Source organism: Acartia tonsa, chromosome 1 (genome assembly GCF_053477335.1).
Source record: "Acartia tonsa isolate MP-2025a chromosome 1, ASM5347733v1, whole genome shotgun sequence".
NCBI classification, from domain to species: Eukaryota; Metazoa; Arthropoda; class Copepoda; order Calanoida; family Acartiidae; genus Acartia; species Acartia tonsa.
The window spans coordinates 32548931-32570359 of NC_137260.1; the positions used below are offsets into that span (position 1 = coordinate 32548931).

The window sequence follows — 21429 nt, forward strand, 5'->3', positions numbered from 1 at the left end:
ATCCAGAACCAGACAGATGTTGTGTATATTCAACAGCTGGGACAAGAAAGGTAAATTGTCCGAGAGCGGCCAAATTGTTAGCGCTCTTGCTGAGTTCTCAGGTGCCATCAACCAGCTCGAGCAGATGACCAAGGCTGATGGTAAGGACGCAGTTTCTACAAGCCAATGGCTCACAGTTTTATTGTTGGAGATGCTGTCTAAGAAACTGCCGAAAGAGTTTTCAGACAGGCTTGACCTTGCATTAGGGTCAATGGATGTTCCAAATGTGCCTAAGTTGCTGGATATATTGGAACAACAGAGGGGCGCTCTTTTAATGCGCACCAGTCATGGCTTGGACACGCCGTCCAAGAAGAAGGGTAATCCTGCCGCAGCTGCGGCCGCCGTAGGTAAACCTGGTAAATCTAAGATGAAGCAGTCATGTTTTTTTAATGGCTGTAATGATATGCACTTACTTTACAAGTGCCCAAAATTTCATGACCTGTCAGTGCCAGACAGGAAGAGTTTTGTGGAGAGTGCTGGATGCTGTTGGCTTTGTTTGCAGAAAGGGCATAAATCTGTGGATTGCCCGAGGGCAGATGTAATAGGCGGATGCAAAGTGAACAATTGTGGTCAGACCCATAACAACCTTCTCCATGAGAGTGTTGATATGGCTGCCGCCGTCTATGAAGCACATACTTCCCCTGAGGCGAACCTAATGTTAATGTTACAACAATAAGACGTCTTTGATATTAATCGCCAGAAGGTCCCAGTGTCCGCCATGTGGTACACTGGTTCAACTATCCCAATGGTAACCCAGTCACTTGTTAATAAACTTCAGTTACCTTTTACTGGACGTTCAGCAAGAATTTCTCTAGCTGATGGTGAAGTTAAATGTCTCCCGACGGTCAAGCTATGTTTAGTTGATCGACACAAGAATTATCACATGTTAGAACCTGTAGTAGTGCCTCTCATTGGTCCTAAAGAGGCGATGTGCTCCATGAATCCTGTGGAGGCAGCTGTTTTATTTGATATGAAACCTGAAGATTTTACTTTGGTTAATGGGCAGGTGGATTTGCTCATTGAGCACCTGTGCCCGTCGATGTTTCCCTACTCTGAACGCTCAGTAGGAGAAACCATGCTTTACTCCAGCTTGTTTGGATCTGGATATTTTGCTGTGAGTGCTTATGGATTAGCAAAGAGTAGGTATGTTGTCTGCTCAGATTTCGAGTTGGAAAGTGAAGCTATAGGGTTTTTAAAACCAGAAAGCTCTGATGTTCAGCCGCAGCCGACTGTTGGTGCTGCTGGTGACGCTATTGATGAACCTGTTGGTTCTGCTTGTAACGCTGTTAATGAACTTGTTGGTTCTGCTTGTAACGCTGCTGATGAACCTGTTGGTTCTGCTAGTGCTGCAGCCATTGACAACATAGCTACGGCGGGTGTTGCCGTGGCTATTACTGATAATGATGTTAGTTGTGCTGCAGTTAATCCTGATGATATTGCTGATGATGCTGTAGCCGTTGGTAACATTGTTACGGCGGGTGCTGCCGTCGTCGTTCTCAATGATGTTGCTAAATTTGTTTGTGTTCCAGCCGTTTCTGATAATAAGGTTGGTGCTGTTGCGAATCAAGAATCAACTTGGTTGCTGCCAAGTTTGCCGCTCGACACAGGGTAAGAGGCCTGCAATATGGCGGGTGGAAATATGGCGGGTGTTGCCGCCAGAAAGTTATTGAAAATTTTCAAACCACACATATCTAATCTACAACATAAACTATTTATGTGTGAAAATGATCTTTTGAAGAAAAAATATTACAAGTTATATGTTGAGCTTGTGAAAGGAACCTAAATGGGTTCTGTAAAGAATAAGTATTCATTATTCAACTAATTTTATTGTTCATATCTAAGCACAAAAAATTCTACAAAACTGTTTAGACTGTTAAAGCAGATTTTAAAAGATTTTGTTTCTTTAAGTATGATTTCGAAAAGCAAAAGTTCTTGTGTATTAACTACCAAATGATTTTTGCAGATTTTTAAATCGAGAAAAATAGATTTTTTTACAAATTATTTTTCGAGGTATTTTTTCATGGTTCACGTTTACTTAAAAAATATTATTTCTCAGATTCTCATATGAAATAATGCATTAAAGTAAAGAACACAACATGTAATATTATTATGATAATGTTTAAAATATTCCTCATTATTATTTTAAAAGATTATCGCAAAAAATCAAGATATTTGTTTAAATTTGTAAGCAAATCAAAGATTTTCTTTCATTCCGGAGGCAGAGATTTTTAACAATTCATGTACAAAAGTTTTTCTTTCACTCCGGGAGCTGGGATTATTATTAATCCACGCGTAAAGATTTTTTTTCATTCCGAGAGCAGAGATTCGTAGTAATATACGTACCTAGCGATTTCGGACAATTTTAAACCTTGAGAAAATACTTTTTAGCAATTATTTTCCTAGGTACATATATTTTTCGTTCATGTTTAAGCATTTATAATAATGAACACGATGTATGGTATTATTAAAATATTGATTATTATTTTATGTGAATGTCACAGAATTAATTTAAGATAAACTATGCATATTTTAAATTAACTTTACCTTCATTTTTATCGCATATATTAAAATTGAAGCAGTATTTTTTTTTAAAAAGAAATTACCCATTTCTTAAGATTTATAAGTAACGCAAATTTTCATACAATTTTGTTTAAACTTATAAATGAGCTCAGAATTTTATTTCCAACGCATAAAACTAAAGTTTTCTATTCGAATACATGAGTTTTCTCTACGGATTTATTTGATCGGGACCTGGGATTTTTTCGCATAAAAAATCTTAGGTACATATTTTTTTAATTTTGGATGCGAAGCATTATTGTCGTTTCTTGTTTAACAGACGTGAAATATGATATATACAGATAAGAATAGAAATGAAACACATTTGATCATTTTAAAAATATCTTTTTATATTACATGCATTACAAAATAATTTAATATTAACTATATATTAAGATTATTATATTTTAATTTCGTTCTGAAGATTACCTAAAAACAAAAAAGCAGTAATTTTATGAACATAGCAGATGCACTTTGATTCGTTTGATTAATTCGAAGGATAAAGCCCAATAGTCATGCGATCCAGGGTGTTCCAGCTCTGTTTCCTCGGCCGAACAACCTAGATCGCATGGAAACTAAAGCTTAAAAAATATCTGATGATTTAAAAAGATTCTTTCATAATTTCTTTGATTCCTTCTTAATTTGAAGATTTTAACTTTGGAACATTTTTCATTCTATCTTTTTCAGAAATGTTCGTGAATTGAGCCCCGCGCCAGGAATCCTGTTCACGGTTACACAAAAAAGAAACAAAACATAACCATAAACAGGACTCGTCGCATGTGGCATTATTATAATTGTAGTGCGTCGGTTTGATCTGCAAGCTTTCGAGGTTCAGGTTGAACTGAGGCCCCAATTGCTCTTAATTTTAAAAAGACTGTATAAATAAGTACACGGAAAAGCTTATTATCTATTCAGCCAAAGAGAAATTGCCAAATAAACACTTTTTGAGACTTTTCTTTTACTTTGAGCTTAATTTAAAATTCGCATATGCAAAAATGCAATTTTACTTTCATTTTGATGTTTTATTGATGAATTAATACAGTTCTTTTATATGTTCTTAGATATAAGGATATTTTATTTTGATGATATGTTTAGATTAAGGATAATTTTACTTTATTTGATTATTCTGTTTATCTAGATTTAAGGATTGTTTCTTATCTATCTTTTACATAAAGATTTGATCGAAGAAAGATTTACGTATGCATTTCACTTTTCTTTAGCAAAAATATTTGTTTGAAAAGAAGTTTTTAAGTAATTATTCTTCTTTTATTTAAAAGTTTGAATTAATTATTTGATGATTAATGCAGAATATGTTTAGCATTAAGTTTATTTAATATTAAGAATGTTATTATTATCATTATTATTGATTAGGTACCTAATTAAAGTTTGGGTACTTATTGAAATTATTATTATGTATTGCATTACATGGTCTAACAATTTCAAATAATCATTTGTTTATTTCGAAAAATTGTGAGGCCATGAGAATAAGTGTTATGAGTGAGTAGTGAATGTGTAAGCTTTCAATGAAGAATGTTTTATTTCCTATTCCTTTATTCCTACATTTTTGTGGAATTGTGTCATTTTGTGTTAGTGTGAGTATTCGTGAATATAATACTAGCAAATTTGAGGCCAAAGGGCCAAAATTTAAAACTCTTGTAATTTATGTGGTTTTGAATTGTGACTTTTGTGGACATTGTCTGCACACAAAGTTGAAAATTTGAATAGTGTGGTGTTCGATTCCCCACTTTCAGGCGGGTGTGTATCGGAAGTATAATAGTGTGATGCGTTTGTGAACTCGAACCTTTATCCTTTTGTTTTCCTTATCATTAATGTCAGTTTGGAAAGCGGTGAAATTCAAATGTTCATAATTGGACGCGGCATTCAAAACAATGCTTGCGCATGGACCATAAACAAAGCGTGCGTAGCCATCTTTGATCTTTCTTTCAAAATGTGCGGATTATATGCGTGATGAAAAACCATGTATAATCAGAATTGTGGTGTTGTCCGTACTGAAAAATACCTTTGATTGCTTCCCGGCTTTACAGGAACAAAAACTTCGGTAAGAATTCTTTCTTTAAGCATTTTTAATGGAATGGAATGAATTTTAAAAGACGGCAAATTAATCTTTCATTTTTACTTAAATTAGACCAAGTAATTAATTTATTTTTGTATCAGAATATTTTAATCGTAGTCTATAATGATTTTGTTTATGAATTTCAAACTCGTATTTAATTTTTGATTAATTTTAAGCAAAAAAGTAACCCTAGTATTTTATATAATTTAAATATAATTTCGAATGCACGCAACCTCTCATAATGAATATTTACTTTATTTAAAAAGACGATTGTTCCAAATAAGAAAAGATTTATTCTCTTTTACAAGATTTATTTTATCATGTATTTAACATTTTAATATTTGATTATTAATTTTGTTATTTTCTATTTCAGCATGACCGTTTTCATACAATAAATTGTATTAGTAACTATGCTGGTTTTGTCTCTTGTGGGAAGTAGCAGGTTTCGTATGTCTGTACGCAAAGATCTGGTAAACGGCCAGCCAAATGCCGTTGTACCGAAACAGAATGTTTGTTACTGTCCAAAGGTAGCAAGCAGAGTGAATTAGTTTTCACAAGCTCTGGTACCATTGAAAGAAACTGTACTTACCCTTGTTGATTGTTGTGTATCAACCAAGGACTGTACAGCCGCAACCTAACATTGTTCTCTGGAAGTATTAAAGATTACTTGTAAAGGATGTGGTTATCACAATATAAACGTTAACCCTCCAGTAATATCTGGAAAAGATAGAAAAGAACTTTAATTTTGAAAGGTGAATAAAAATATCTTAATTGCCAAAACATATAAAGATTAAACCAAATGTATATAAATAAGACTATCACAATTGAGCCGTTTGCATAATACAGGATATGTTTTTCTTGTAGGTAAGTTTGACTGAGGGTTCTGACAAGGATAGACTTTTCCTTGGGTGTGCAGGTACAATGCCTAAATATGAATACTAATGAAATAAGGTTAATCTTATTTCATTATAGGAGTCCACAGAGACAAGCGACTTAAATAGCAAAAAAGAAAAACGCATTTCTCTTCAGATTATTTGATGTTCCCTACAGCATTACAGACAGGCTGACAGACCAAGTGGGACATAGGGTAGATTTTATTCGAAAAAGTCAGTGATCAATCTAGAATAGCAGATGAGTTGATCATTTTTTTCCAATATAAATAAATATCAGCGCATTACCGATATACTGACGGACCAATTAAGATAAATAGAGTAGATTGAGATCGAATAGGAAAGTTTTTGCCTGATAAAATCAGACGTTTATCCGAAATAGTAACAGAATAACTCAGATTTTTCCTCAAGAAATCAAACAACCATCAGAGCATTACCGACTGGCTGAAGGACCGAGTTAATTACATATATACTAGATACTAGACTTGTACAGCTAATATTCACAAAAATTTCAGTTGCTTATCTTGTTTAACAGAGATATTAATGTTTTCCACATGCCGTTTCTTACAGACGGACGAGTGATCGGAAATTTCTAATCATAGAATAGTTTCGTCACTAAAAATCTTAAGTAAACTAACAGTGATTTATAGAGCAGATTTTTGGTTGGGTTAAAATATGAAAAACAATGGGGACAATATCTAAATATAACACAGCGGCAAAAATATGATAAGATATCAATAAAGTATCAAGTATGTATCTATTAACCCTTAACGGTAGGGGAGGGCCGTTTTTTTCTATCTCATTTTCTGTGTGTGAAAGATTAAGAGCTCAAACTGCGTGACTTTTTAAGTATGGGTATAACACACAAGTGAGAGTTGGAATATTTTGAATATCTCCATCCTGGCAGGCACAGGATATCAGCAAACCTGGCAGGGTCATCCAGGTAAAGAGCAAACATATTTTTAACAAAGTATTTTATCTTACCAAAATACTAAAATATCCTTTAGTAGTACATCCTCATATTAATACAGGTGTTCAAGTCAATTTCAGGTTCCAGGTATGATCCTCCAGGTCTTAAGAAATCTTTAAAAGGCTCCTGTGGCCGCAATTTTTGACTTAGATACTTCAAATTTTAAACTTAGGCTTATATGTCTAAATAACGTATAAAAATTTCATAAAGATCCGCCGCCGTTTTCCCGACTGCGGCGGCTGGCAGCTGCCAAGTACAGCTGCGGCCGCTGAAATTTATATTTTGATATTGCTAATATAAAATTTACATAAAGATAAACATTTTCTGCAAAAAAGATTTCTTCTAGCTTCAAAAATAAGAAAATTACAGCCGTTTGAAAGTAAATTCATTTTAAAACAGGGGACTTGCACAAACGTTTTTTGCCCTCTAGCTTTAATAGGAACTGAGATAATAGTGATTGATTATAGAGATACTTCCCTTATAACATTGTACTCTGTTGTCCTAGGAATCAGTATTTTAAAAATCAGATCAATCGAATTATTTTAACACATAAAAATTTGTTGTTAAATGATTAAAATGGACGTACGGACATTCTGGTTACGATTATAGAGTTGCTATGCTTTCTAAATCGTACCTAACTACTACAGAATCATCATGCTCAGTTTGAAATCAAAAGCATAATTCTATTATGCCCAAATTAACGTAAAAATCGATCCTAATTATAGAAAAGCTTCGCTTTTAAAGGGCGAATATAGGTTTGATATGATATGAGCTTATATCAAAGGTGCAATTCAATAGATTATAAATAACTTAAAAATATTGACATATTCAATTGTATAAGTCTATTTATAGCTTAAAACCCGTCAATCTCGAAAAAAAAATTTGGAATTAGTGTGGTTCCCTAAGAACTCAAACACCCTAGCATCACACAAGGCTTCGTGGCAAGGTTGAATTAAAAAGCTTTCGTTAAAGGATAGTCGTAATAACATGGAAACCAATTAATCAGGGGTAAATATACCCTCCTTCTACCTTCATAAAGTAAATTATTTAAAAGTTAAAAAAAACATCAAATAATGTAAAAAGTTAAAAAAATTAATCGATAAAATTTTCTTGGAGGAAGAATGATTTCAAATCCCTGTTTTTTTGTGGCCGTGTGTGTGTGTGTGTTGAAAATGCGTACAGAAGGGTTGTTTATATCATTATGAATTAATCAAAGATCTCTGTACAGAAAATAAACTTTAAGACGTATTATTTACCCTGTAAATACTCTTGACGCCTTTCTACGCAAATTATTTTTATGCTTTTTAAAAAATTAAATAAACTAGTATATAATCTAAAATAATAAACATTTAAATTATCTTTTAAGGTGCGTGCCAATGTAATAGTCAATCAAACTTAAGCAAAATAGTCAAAAAAAGTCTTGTAAAGGGCTAAAATAAACGATTTTGTCGGCAATCTCATTTATTATATGTTCAATTGAAACAGAAAATTGCAAAATCTACTTAAGGATTTTTTTGAATTTTTAAATTTGGCATAGATATTCTAAAAGTATGTAATGGCACCTTTGATATAAGCTCATATCATATCGAACCTATATTCGCCCTTTAAGAATTTGCTATGTTTTGTAAGAATTTGCTATGTTTTGCAAGAATTAGCTATGTTTTGTAAGAATTTGCTATGTTTTGCAAGAATTTGCTATGTTTTGTAAGAATTTGCAATGTTTTGCAAGAATTTGCTATGTTTTGTAAGAATTTGCTATGTTTTGCAAGAATTAGCTATGTGAAGGACAGAAAAGCTAAGTTTTCTAAGAATTTGCTATGTTTTGTTAGAATTTGCTATGTTTTGCAAGAATTTGCTATGTTTTGTAAGAATTTGCTATGTTTTGCAAGAATTTGCTATGTTTTGCAAGAATTAGCTATGCGAAGGACAGAAAAGCTAAGTTTTCCAAGAATTTGCTATGTTTTGCAAGAATTTGCTACATTTTGTAAGAATTTGCTATCTTTTGTAAGAATTTGCTATGTTTTGCAAGAATTTGCTATGTTTTGTAAGAATTTGCTATGTTTTGCAAGAATTAGCTATGTTTTGCAAGAATTTGCTATGTTTTGTAAGAATTTGCTATGTTTTGCAAGAATTAGCTATGTTTTGCAAGAATTTGCTATGTTTTGTAAGAATTTGCTATGTTTTGCAAGAATTTGCTATGTTTTGTAAGAATTTGCAATGATTTGCAAGAATTTGCTATGTTTTGTAAGAATTTGCTATGTTTTGCAAGAATTAGCTATGTTTTGTAAGAATTTGCAATGTTTTGCAAGAATTTGCTATGTTTTGTAAGAATTTGCTATGTTTTGCAAGAATTAGCTATGTGAAGGACATAAAAGCTAAGTTTTCCAAGAATTTGCTATGTTTTGCAAGAATTTGCTATATTTTGTAAGAATTTGCTATGTTTTGCAAGAATTTGCTATGTTTTGTAAGAATTTGCTATGCTTTGCAAGAATTAGCTATGTTTTACAAGAATTTGCTATGTTTTGCAAGAATTAGCTATGTTTTGCAAGAATTTGCTATGTTTTGTAAGAATTTGCTATGTTTTGCAAGAATTTGCTATGTTTTGCAAGAATTTGCTATGTTTTGTAAGAATTTGCAATGTTTTGCAAGAATTTGCTATGTTTTGTAAGAATTTGCTATGTTTTGCAAGAATTAGCTATGTGAAGGACAGAAAAGCTAAGTTTTCTAAGAATTTGCTATGTTTTGTAAGAATTTGCTATGTTTTGCAAGAATTTGCTATGTTTTGTAAGAATTTGCTATGTTTTGCAAGAATTTGCTATGTTTTGTAAGAATTTGCTATGTTTTACAAGAATTTGCTATGTTTTGCAAGAATTTGCTATGTTTTGTAAGAATTTGCTATGTTTTGCAAGAATTTGCTATGTTTTGTAAGAATTTGCTATGTTTTGCAAGAATTAGCTATGTTTTGTAAGAATTTGCTATGTTTTGCAAGAATTAGCTATATTTTGTAAGAATTTGCAATGTTTTGCAAGAATTTGCCATGTTTTGTAAGAATTTGCTATGTTTTATAAGAATTTGCTATGTTTTGCAAGAATTAGCTATGTTTTGCAAGAATTTGCTATGTTTTGTAAGAATTTGCTATGTTGTGCAAGAATTAGCTATGTTTTGCAAGAATTTGCTATGTTTTGTAAGAATTTGCTATGTTTTGCAAGAATTTGCTATGTTTTGTAAGAATTTGCAATGTTTTGCAAGAATTTGCTATGTTTTGTAAGAATTTGCTATGTTTTGCAAGAATTAGCTATGTGAAGGACAGAAAAGCTAAGTTTTCTAAGAATTTGCTATGTTTTGTTAGAATTTGCTATATTTTGCAAGAATTTGCTATGTTTTGTAAGAATTTGCTATGTTTTGCAAGAATTTGCTATGTTTTGCAAGAATTAGCTATGTAAAGGACAGAAAAGCTAAGTTTTCCAAGAATTTGCTATGTTTTGCAAGAATTTGCTATGTTTTGCAAGAATTTGCTATGTTTTGTAAGAATTTGCTATGTTTTGCAAGAATTTGCTATGTTTTGTAAGAATTTGCTATGTTTTGCAAGAATTTGCTATGTTTTGCAAGAATTTGCCATTTTTTGCAAGAATTTGCTATGTTTTGTAAGAATTTGCTATGTTTTGCAAGAATTAGCTATGTTTTGCAAGAATTTGCTATGTTTTGTAAGAATTTGCTATGTTTTGCAAGAATTTGCTATGTTTTGTAAGAATTTGCAATGTTTTGCAAGAATTTGCTATGTTTTGTAAGAATTTGCTATGTTTTGCAAGAATTAGCTATGTGAAGGACAGAAAAGCTAAGTTTTCCAAGAATTTGCTATGTTTTGTAAGAATTTGCTATGTTTTGCAAGAATTTGCTATTTTTTGTAAGAATTTGCAATGTTTTGCAAGAATTTGCTATGTGAAGGACAGAAAAGCTAAGTTTTCCAAGAATTTGCTATGTTTTGTAAGAATTTGCAATGTTTTGCAAGAATTTGCTATGTTTTGCAAGAATTTGCTATATTTTGTAAGAATTTGCAATCTTTTGCAAGAATTTGCTATGTTTTGTAAGAATTAGCTATGTGAAGGACAGAAAAGCTAAGTTTTCAAAGAATTTGCTATGTTTTGCAAGAATTTGCTATGTTCTGCAAGAATTTGCTATTTTTTGCAAGAATTTGCTATGTTTTGCAAGAATTTGCTATGTTTTGCAAGAATTTGCTATGTTTTGCAAGAATTTGCTATGTTTTGCAAGAATTAGCTATGTGAAGGACAGAAAAGCTAAGTTTTCCAAGAATTTGCTATGTTTTGCAAAAATTTGCTATGTTTTGCAAGAATTTGCTATGTTTTGCAAGAATTTGCTATGTTTTGCAAGAATTTGTAATGTTTTGTAAGAATTTGCTATGTTTTGCAAGAATTTGCTATGTTTTGTAAGAATTTGCTATGTTTTGCAAGAATTTGCTATGTTTTGTAAGAATTTGCTATGTTTTGCAAGAATTAGCTATGTAAAGGACAGAAAAGCTAAGTTTTCCAAGAATTTGCTATGTTTTGTAAGAATTTGCTATGTTTTGCAAGAATTTGCTATGTTTTGTAAGAATTTGCTATGTTTTGCAAGAATTTGCTATGTTTTGTAAGAATTTGCAATGTTTTGCAAGAATTTGCTATGTTTTGTAAGAATTTGCTATGTTTTGCAAGAAGTAGCTATGTGAAGGACAGAAAAGCTAAGTTTTCCAAGAATTTGCTATGTTTTGCAAGAATTTGCTATGTTTTGCAAGATGAAGGACATAAGCAGCCTTCCTAATGTAAGAATTTGTCAGACAAAGGACATAAGTCACCTCCCTTAAGTTAGATTTTGTTAGATGAAGGACATAAGTAGCCTTCCTTAGATCAATTTCCAGTGACTTCTGTCCTAATTAGGAATGACTTTGTTTTCTTTCCATGATCCTTTTTTTTTTGATATATGCCCTCTAATCTATGCATTGTTTTGTCCATCTGACTGTTATTTGGGATGCTATCTCGATTCCTAGATTTTTAAGATTTTCTCATCTCTTTCCAGATAGAGGGCTGAAACTTTCGGGGAGTAATTAATTATACAGTAATACATTCTACATGTTTTCGCCAAGTTTTATCAAGATTTGTCTATTTATTGGGGTGATAGATCGATTCCTAGATTTCAGTTTTTTGTGATTTTCTCGATTCCTGTTCAGGATTGAAGGCTGAAATCATCAGGGATTGAATATGCTCATATGATATTCTACATATTTCCATTAAGTTTCATTAAGATTTTCTATTAATTACAATGCTTGATCGATTCCTAGATTTATACATATGTTTTCGTGATTTTAAAGGTTTCATGATTTCCCTATTTTATCAAATTTAATTTGTATTGTATGAGAATGCTCTTTAGTAAATGTTTTCCTGATATCCATTCATATCTTTTAAGCTTCGCTACTTATGGATGTTGTCATACTTGTCTACTTCTATTAACCAGTTTTGTCCAGTTTAAAAAAAACTGTTACTGTTTTAAAGCTTTGCTACTCATGGATGTTGTTATCTTTATGTGTTAGTACTAGGGTTTGCAATTCAGACCCCGGATCCAGAATCCGCCCAATTTTGGATTCCAAATCCGGAATCTGTTTTTTAATAGCGGATTCCGGATTCTTATTTGCAGTAGGCTAAAATTAGCGTCTTGAGTTTTTTCTTTCAACTCCTCCTCTTTGAAGGCAAAGATTTTCATCATTATATATAATATCTTTTAAAATCTGGTTCGATTCTCTGAAGTGAATTATAGAGAACAACAAGAACATTGATTTTTAGGACATATGTAGCAATTAATTTTTAATTTATTTTTTTAAATCCTAAAATTTCTAAAATTGTCAAAACGATCCTGGAACACCAGAGTGTCCGCATTTTATCATTTTATGTTCGCTCATCCGTATACTATTACCTACACCCTAGAGGCCCTTGTTGGCACTTGAAAGTTTTTTTTCGAATTGTTAATTTTTTGTAGGGTTGATTTCTCTTGGGAGGGTGATAGTATACTCCCCTAAAATAGCTTTCTAAGTCCATTTGGTTTAGTGGTTAGCGAGATCCGTGAGTACACAGAAAAACTTACATCATACTTTCATAAAGAATAATTTCAGTATAGGAACTTTTCTGTCTCATACCTCCAAGGAATAAGGTATGGCCAACAAGCGAAATAAATCCAAAATGGTATTTGGGGGGCAGAGAAAAGGTCATAGCTACAATGTGTTGCCCCCCAATGACAGCTGATATTCATGAATGGTGATTTTAAAAAAATTGAATTCATTGTTGGTTTAAGCTGCATACCTTCCCTTCCGTCTATGGTTGAAGGCTTTATTTCAGAGCAATTGAAAGGTCTGAATGATATTAAATGTGATATGATGCAGGAGTTCTTTATCACTGCATTTTTAGTAGCGAAGCTACTCTATAATTCACTTTATGTGTCCATCAGTCAGCAGTCAGTAACGCTATGGGGGAAACATGATTTTCTTGGCTCATATTAGAGATAGACAGCTGAAATTTTTAGTGAACATAAATATGACAAATGTTTATCTAATCTATACATTGTTTTGTCCATCTGTATTAATTGGGGTTCGATTCCTAGATTTATACGTTTTTGTATTTTTCTCAATTCCTGTTCAAAAGAAATGGCTGGAATTTTCAGGGATTAAATAAATTCATACTCTACATATTTTCATCAAGTTTTATTAAGATGCCTTTATTGGTTGGAGTGCTAGATTGATTCCTATTTTTTCAAGTTTTTGTAATTTTCACAACTCCTGTTCAAGATAAACGGGTGGAATTTTTAGTGATTAATTAAGCCAACATTCTATATGTTTTGACAAAGTATTATAAGCACTTACTAATTGGTTATGGGGCTAAATCGAATTTTAGATTTTAACGTATTTCTTATTAGCTTAATGCTTCAAAAAAGACCTTAAACAATTTTTAAAGGTTTCATGATTTTTATTATAGAAATTTTTTTGTACTCTAGATCATTTTTTCCAGACGTCTATTCATAATTTTTTAACTTCGCTACTTAAGGATGTTATCATCCTTGTTCATTATAAAATTATAATGTGATGACTTCCTCAAGTTTAATTTAACTTACACTGGGCCTAAAGGAAGCTTTACTGTAAAGGATAACCATTTGGTTCAGTGGTTAGCACGATCCTTAATTACATAGACAATAACTCATCCTTTTATGAAACTTACTGGCATTAATGAGTTGCTATGCTTTATACATTGTACCTTATTGTTGCTGAAATACTTATGCCAAGTTTGAAATCGATAGGACAATGCAAACTGGTCGAAATTAACAAAAATAAATTTCCGTTATTGGTGGTGAGAAGTACTATTCCTACATGTATAAATAGTTAGCCAGGGGTGTATTTTTAGCACAAGATTAATATATTTCCCTGCTGCAAATTTTTTTTATTTTTTTCCCTCCTAGTTTTTTTCCAGCAAGGAAGGGGATAAAATTGAAAAATATTTTCAGAACTCTTTATTTTATTTACATTATCCCCCATCCCACATATTCTTTTAGTTTTTTTTCACCAAAGAGGGGAGAAAATGAAAAAAAAATGCTTTCAGTTCTCTTAATTTTTACATTTTATTCCCCCAACCACATATTTTTTTTTTTTTACCCCACTTTTAGCAGGGTCAAATTTGCAGAATACACTCCTGAAGTTAGCCTAAAAAAATTGTTGCGATAACGCAGGTGATCATGAGATTTAAATAATAAATGTTTTACATCGATGTATGTACAAGCTTTCTGGTAATACCTAATTATATAAATGCTATGCTTCCTACATTGAACCGTGTTCAACGCATGTACGAATTTGTTCAGATTTTTTTTTCAAAATCTTGGTAGTCCTCATGAAGATATTTTAACTACGCAAATCTTAATATTCATAAAATCTTGGAGGCCAGTTAACCTTTCTAATTGCAAATCTCAGTGTCCAGAAATCTTTACGGCTAAAAAAACACATTGCATTGTAAGAGAAATTTCCATAACTAAATTAACTTATTTCGGGAACCAAATAGAGTTTTTTTTTCTAGATTTTAAATTTTGGATTTTCTGGTAATTTTTTTAAAATACCTACCTACTTAGCTTTAAAATCAAATATTTTGGTTGTGGCATATTATTAAAGTTAGCTGACAACAGTAAGAGGCTGGCTTCAGCCAGTCATTGGTAGTAATATTTTTGTTGAGATTTGATGACTGGTGGCATGACGTGGAAAAAAGTATTCATAATTTAATTTCCTTAAAGTGTTCCAACTCCATTTTCAATTTTAGTTAAAAAATCTAATTTAAAATAAAAAAAAATTTCTAGGGGCTAAATAGTTATAAACCTTCCCAGGACCTATGAAAATCTACCCTGTTAGGAGAACCCGATTGGTTCACAGTTAATGTGATCCTTTGTTACAAACAGAGAGACAGACATCATTTTACTTTGTATTATAACAGTTATTTCTCGTATCGTATTGTAAACGGCTTTCCGCGGATATAGAATGTACAATTATAAGATTAAAACTAGATTTTTTTGCCCCGAGGTGCCGAAGGCACCGGCTAAAAAAACTAGTTTTAATCTTATGATTGTACATTTCTATATTCGTAGAAAACTGGATATAATACGATGCTAGACATAGTTTTTTCGTATTCATGAGAACCGGTTCCTATCCACCGGATTCGAATGAATACGAGAAAAGATATTATTTTTCACCGTTTTGTATCCACTCCATTTGTACAGGGTGTTTTAAGAGAAAGTTCTTGTTTGAAAAATGAATTATTCATTATGTTTGAAAACGGACTTATCTCCTCAGACTGACGTAGAATGAGACAACTGAACCTTTGATTGCCCAACCTATGTCTCCTGTATTCACCCATGCTGTAATAATTTATGCCTCGAACCTGACATAGCAAGAGTAGGCATCATTTGAAATGTTTTAATATGATATGGTGTGCGAGTTAATTTTATAACCTATCACCTTCCCAACAATTAGCGGAAGAGCAGTAGTCACTGGTTAAATCCTTAAAGTAAAGTAACAGGATCTTTTTGTGTTTACAGAAGGATCTCTAACCATTGAACCATTAGGGTTCTCCTTTACTTGGTAGCTTCTCCTAGGTCCTAAGAAGGTTTTAAAATATTTCAGGTGAGTGTACAACTATCTTGAGAGAAATCGCCCCTAAAAAAATCTTTTTGTAACTTTCATATAGAAGCTACAATTAAAAGTTGTGATTCAACTCCCCTCCTCACAGGCCAGTAAAACCTCTAGGAGAGTAGCTATTAGTTTAATATTCTAACTAAATAACTATAACTATCTTATAAAGCAGCAAATCAAAACAGAAACAGTCATTTATATTGGTATGTACATAATTATTAATTATAGAGTAGCTTTACAACTAAAACATTTAAATGAAACTATTCGAAATATAGCTTAAAGATTAGTTTATTTTCCGAAAGGTACCTACAATTTTAACAATTTATTAATATGATGTACAGTTTTCATACACTTTGAAGAAAGGGGGGGGGGGAGTGCGTGATGACATCTAAACTTAAACAGTGAGCAAAATGGTCTACATATTGAGCTAGATTCTTGAAACTTTGTACATAAGCCTAGTCGTATAGGTAATACAGCTAAATGAAAAAAAATTAAAGGGGTAGTTTCACGAAATGCATTTGAACTTAATATAGTGAACCGCATATTTTTTCTTAGTAGTTTACCCCACATTTAAATAGCATATATTTGAAATGAATTCAATTTTAAAATATCAAGACCTGAAAATTGTCTTTTTGTGATATGTGCAATTTAAAAAGACGATTTTCAAGTCTTGATTTTTTAAAAACTGCGTGGTAGAAAATTGAAATTTTTTCAAATATATGCCATATAAATGTAGTTTAACCATTCAACCAGGATAAATATGCGGTTCACTAAATTAAGTTCAAATGCATTTCGTGAAACTATCCCTTTTTTTTATTTAAAGGTTAGGTAAGAAAACCCTGCAAAAATGGAATTTTTAGGCCTATTTTGGTGTAATTTGATGTAAAAACTTTTTCCTAAATTATTTCCTTGATTACTGTATGTCAATTTATAAGGACATTGTTAAAGATAATTGGGGCCAAAACTAAAAAAACCTATATTTGATATATGATTAAAACCTACAGGACTAGGCTTATGGACCAAGTTTCAAGTTTCTAGCTTGATAGTAAGACCACTTTGCTCATGGTTTTAAGTTTAGATGTCATTACACCCCCTCCCCCCCCCTATCACATTTCATTTTATATGGTACAAATAAGGGGGGGGGGGGGGTAAAATGTGGTGACTCGTGCCACGACATACCTGCAATTTTATTTTGGATGCTACTCCCTTAGTTTTAGAGATAATTGGGTGAAATCTTTTGGGCTGGGTCAGTAATCACCCCAAGTTTTGGTATCTTTCAAAGGACCGGCGACGGGACCGCCGCTCCCGCCGTTTTCCAACGCCGCCCAAAAAAAATTTTATTGCATTTCTCGCCGAATTAGGAAATTTGGAATCATTTGAGACCATGTTATTTTTTTCAAAAATTTTTCCTCTTATAAAATTCAAATTCTCGTTTATCAAGGTATATCTTAAATTCAGTCCCTCTCCTAAGCTTTTAAAGATATTGAAACATAATCTTTTTAGGTAGGTCAGTAAAAAATATCTGATTAAAAAATGGCGGCGTTACCGCCGCTCCCGCTGTCCACCGCCGTTTTCCGCCACCCCGCCAAAAATTTTTTTATTGCATTTTCGCCGAATTAGGCAATTTGGAATCATTTGAGACCATGTTATTTTTTTCAAAAATTTTTCCCCTTATAACCGACCTTGCTGGGGGACTTAGTCATTTTTTTTCAAATTCTCGTTTATCAAGTTATATCTTAAATTCAGTCCCTCTCCTAAGCTTTTAAAGATATTGAAACATACTCTTATAAGGTAGGTCAGTAAAAAATATTTGATTAAAAAATGGCGGCGTTACCGCCGCTCCCGCCGTCCACCGTCGTTTTCCGCCGCCAATTTTTTTTTTATTGCATTCCTCGCTGAATTAGGAAATTTGGAATCATTTGAGACCATGTTATTTTTTTTCAAAAAATTTTCCCCTTATAACCGACCCTGCTGGGGGACTTTTAAAGATATTGAAACAAAATCTTTTTAGGTAGGTCAGTAAAAAATATTTGATTAAAAAATGGCGGCGGTACTGCCGCTTTCCGCCGCCGCCGCAGGATGGCTTAAGGGTAAAAATTTTATTTTGCGGCGGCAGAAAACGCCGGTGGAAGGCTGGAGTGGCGGTACCGCCGCCATTTTTTAATCAAAGATATACCTTGATAACGAGAATTTGAAAAAAATGACTAAGTCCCCCGCAGGGTTGGTTATAGGGGGAAAAATTTTTGAAAAAAATAATATGGTCTCAAATGATTCCAAATTGCCTAATTCGGCGAGAAATGCAATAAAAAAATTTTATTTGGCGGCGGCAGAAAACGGCGGTGGAAGGCGGGAGCGGCGGTACCGCCGCCATTTTTTAATCAAATATTTTTTACTGACCTACCTCAAAAGATTTTGTTTCAATATCTTTAAAAGCACATGAGAAGCACTGAATTTAAGATATACCTTGATAAACGAGAATTTGAAAAAAAGTCAGGGTTGGTTATAAGGGGAAAAATTTTTGAAAAAAATAAGATGGTCTCAAATGATTCGAAATTGCCTAATTTGGCGAGAAATGCAATAAAAAAATTTTGGGGGGCGGCGGCGGAAAACGGCGGTGAACGGCGGGAGCGGCGGTAATTAGTGACCCAACCCAAAAGATTTCACCCAATTATCTCTAAATCTAAGGGAGTAGCATCCAAAATAAAATTGCTGGTATGTCGTGGCACGAGTCACCACATTTTACCCCCCCCCCCCCTTTTTACAATATTAATAATTCGTACTAACCCAGATAAGTAAGATAAACATTTAACTACAAGAAGAAAAATGATTTGTAATACTTTGAGCAAAAATAGTTTTTAAATCCAATTAAAAATGGACATGATAAAATTAAAAACTAAAAAAAACTAAAAAAATTAGTGCATTGATTCTCTGTAAACGTGGTATCACTTGATACAGTAATTTCTTTTGTAAAAAAAATAAAACAAGAATTAACAAACAAAAAAAGATGTAATTTTTTCTGCAACTGGCGTGCCTATTTTGCATTCTACTCATGTTTTAAAGCCTTAGAACACATTCTTAATAAAAAATACTAGCGGCTACGCGCCTATAGTGTTACTTTAAAGTTTTTTTTATTTCAAATACATGATTTGAGAAATTATTGTCTTAATGCGTTCAAGTCTCTAGGAAAAACTTTGATTTCTCTTTATAGGTTGGTAGTACCCTCCCCCCAAATAGTTTTAAACCTTCCCGGGACCCATGAGAAGCTACCCTGTTAAGGAAAACCCAATCGGTTCAGCAGAGATCCTTTGGTACAAACATACAAACACATAGACATCCTGTTACTTTATTTTAAGGATGACCCCTATTCCAATTTTAAGAAGACAATAAAGAAAACCAAAGAAAGTATTAAAATAAGAAGTTTCAACGGGTGTATCTCATTCCTGTACAGCATTGCAACATCATGGTTTCCTAAAACAAAAAACAAATAATTGAAATACATTTATCCTTTTATAATACTTCAACATAAAGACAAAAAAATCTGTTAGTTCTAAAAATACTCGTATATTTATCCGTGTTCAATTATCGATCCTATATATATCCACTACGCCCCTTGAGGCCTATAGTGGCACTTTAAATGTTTGGATTTTTTATTTCAAATATCTAATTTAAAAAGTAATTGTCTATGTTCAGTTCAAGTCTATAAGCAACATTTTTTTTGTGATTTCTCTTTGGAGGGTGGTGGTACCCAACCAGAAAATTGTTATAAACCTTCCCGGGACCTATGAGAAGTTACCCTATTAAGGAGAACCCGATCGGTTCAGCGGTTAGCAAGATCCTTGGTACATACAAACACACAGACAAATAAACATCCTGTTGACTATTGACTCTAGGGGCGTGGTGACGCTTCGGGTACAATTCCTCTCAACGTCACCTTTGAACATACTCTGCCATTTCAAATCGCAGTGTAATGCACTCAATTGCCTAGGGTATCAAACCAATCAGACAACCAACCCTTTGATTGCACGACCTTTGTTGGATAAGTTGCGGCTGTTTTGGGACAAGGCATTCCCCCTTCTCTAACTATTTATGTCCAGCATCTGACATAGCAACAATAGGAACCATTATTAACATATTTAGTTATGACGCGGTGTCGGACCGAGATTCGAACCTATCACCTTCCTGATGACGAGCGGATGTGCTACGTGTTGAGCTACAGTCATGGGTATAGACATCCTGTTACTTTATTAAAACGATACATACATACACATTATGACGAGTGTTTTGATTTTGAAACTAAGGGAGTCTAGCTTGACAATAACTGGTTTATTTAAAAACTCATACTACTACCTCGATAATTAATTTAACTGCATTGCATCCTATAGGTTCGGCGGTTTTCGAAATCCTAAAGGACAAACAGACAGACAAACTTACTTTTAAGAATAATTTAGAGTTGAAATTTTATTCGCGTTCTAAATTTGACCTATTTACAAATGTAACTATTGACAAATATAAAATATTTTTTTGTCGGAAACTGAAGATTTAAATAACCGTTAAGTTTAAAACTTTAAACTTAAAGTTTTAAAATTCAATAAAACAGATGAAATTAATTACCTTTACTATTTTATAAAAATGTTGATAAGTACCATGATTTTGGTTGCATTTTATTTCTGAAATAAAAAAATATCCCGTTTACTAAAATTATCTAAAATTCAACATTATATTAAATACAGAAGTTTGTTTGTCTGAAGCTTAAGATTTAATAAACTGATTGAGCTTTTCTTTATAGGGAAGTTTCACATAATTCACGAGTTGGTTTTAAGCTATTTTAATTTAAGATTTATTCACTGGGATGGTTTTAAGCTATTTTGCTGTACAATATCTACCCATTGACTACAGAGCTTCCTAGATGCTCGGGGCACACCCAAAGAGTCTCGCTAACTGCTGAACCAATATGGCCGGTTCTCCGGCCTTTTTACAGAATAGCTTATCAGGTCCTGGAAAGATTTTAATCTTTAAAAAAAAAACAATTGAAAGTAGGGAGTGGGTTCGACTCCCTCCTCCCCCCCCCCCTAACGAACTCTAGGGCCCCCAACAATGTAGCTGCTATTCCTTATAATAAAGTAAAAGGTAATCTGTCAGTGTGTCTCTGAACCAATATGCTTTTAATTTAAACTAAAATGTAACTTATCATAAGTCATCTAGGACACTTTTAACATCCCTGTTTAACAAAAAAATGAAATATTGAAAATGGACAGATCTAACCGTTCAAATTTTGCTAATATTTTATATTGATAAAAAATCATATAAATATTTTGTTTGGAAACGTCGTTGGTATGAGTAGCAGACGACACATAATATCAGCTGATACTGGCAAATGTAATAAACAGAGTTAACAACTTACAGAGTTAACAACTTACAGAGTTAGCAACGGACGGTCAATTTGAATTTTATTACATTTTTTATATAAAATGAACTGAATTAAAGATAAATACTTTAATGATATTTGAAATTCTCTTGTCTAAATACATATTTTATGTGAAAAATTAGAATGTAATGTAATCTTAAACTCAATCCGTCATAATTTGGCAACTCTTTTTAGAGAAAGTTCAACGAAACAGCTACACTGCAAAAATTGGCCTCCCCCTTCCAACCCTCATTCCCCAATGAATTATCTGAGATCCTATTGGCCAGAAGAATT

The 21429-nt window shown here is 32.7% G+C and overlaps 2 long non-coding RNA genes across 2 annotated transcripts; one reads left to right on the plus strand and one right to left on the minus strand.

Annotated features, from left to right (window-relative positions):
• Window positions 1–4537: 4537 nt before the first annotated feature.
• On the plus strand, window positions 4538–5078 carry LOC145330393 (uncharacterized). Its single transcript, XR_013883378.1, has 2 exons — window positions 4538–4654; window positions 5043–5078. It is a non-coding gene; the product is annotated as an uncharacterized LOC145330393 (long non-coding RNA).
• An 11875-nt stretch (window positions 5079–16953) lies between these two features.
• LOC145317370 (uncharacterized) lies at window positions 16954–20714 on the minus strand. The gene is made up of 3 exons (XR_013878980.1): window positions 20343–20714; window positions 17699–19199; window positions 16954–17413 (listed from the first exon to the last, which is right to left on the minus strand). It is a non-coding gene; the product is annotated as an uncharacterized LOC145317370 (long non-coding RNA).
• Window positions 20715–21429: the final 715 nt, after the last annotated feature.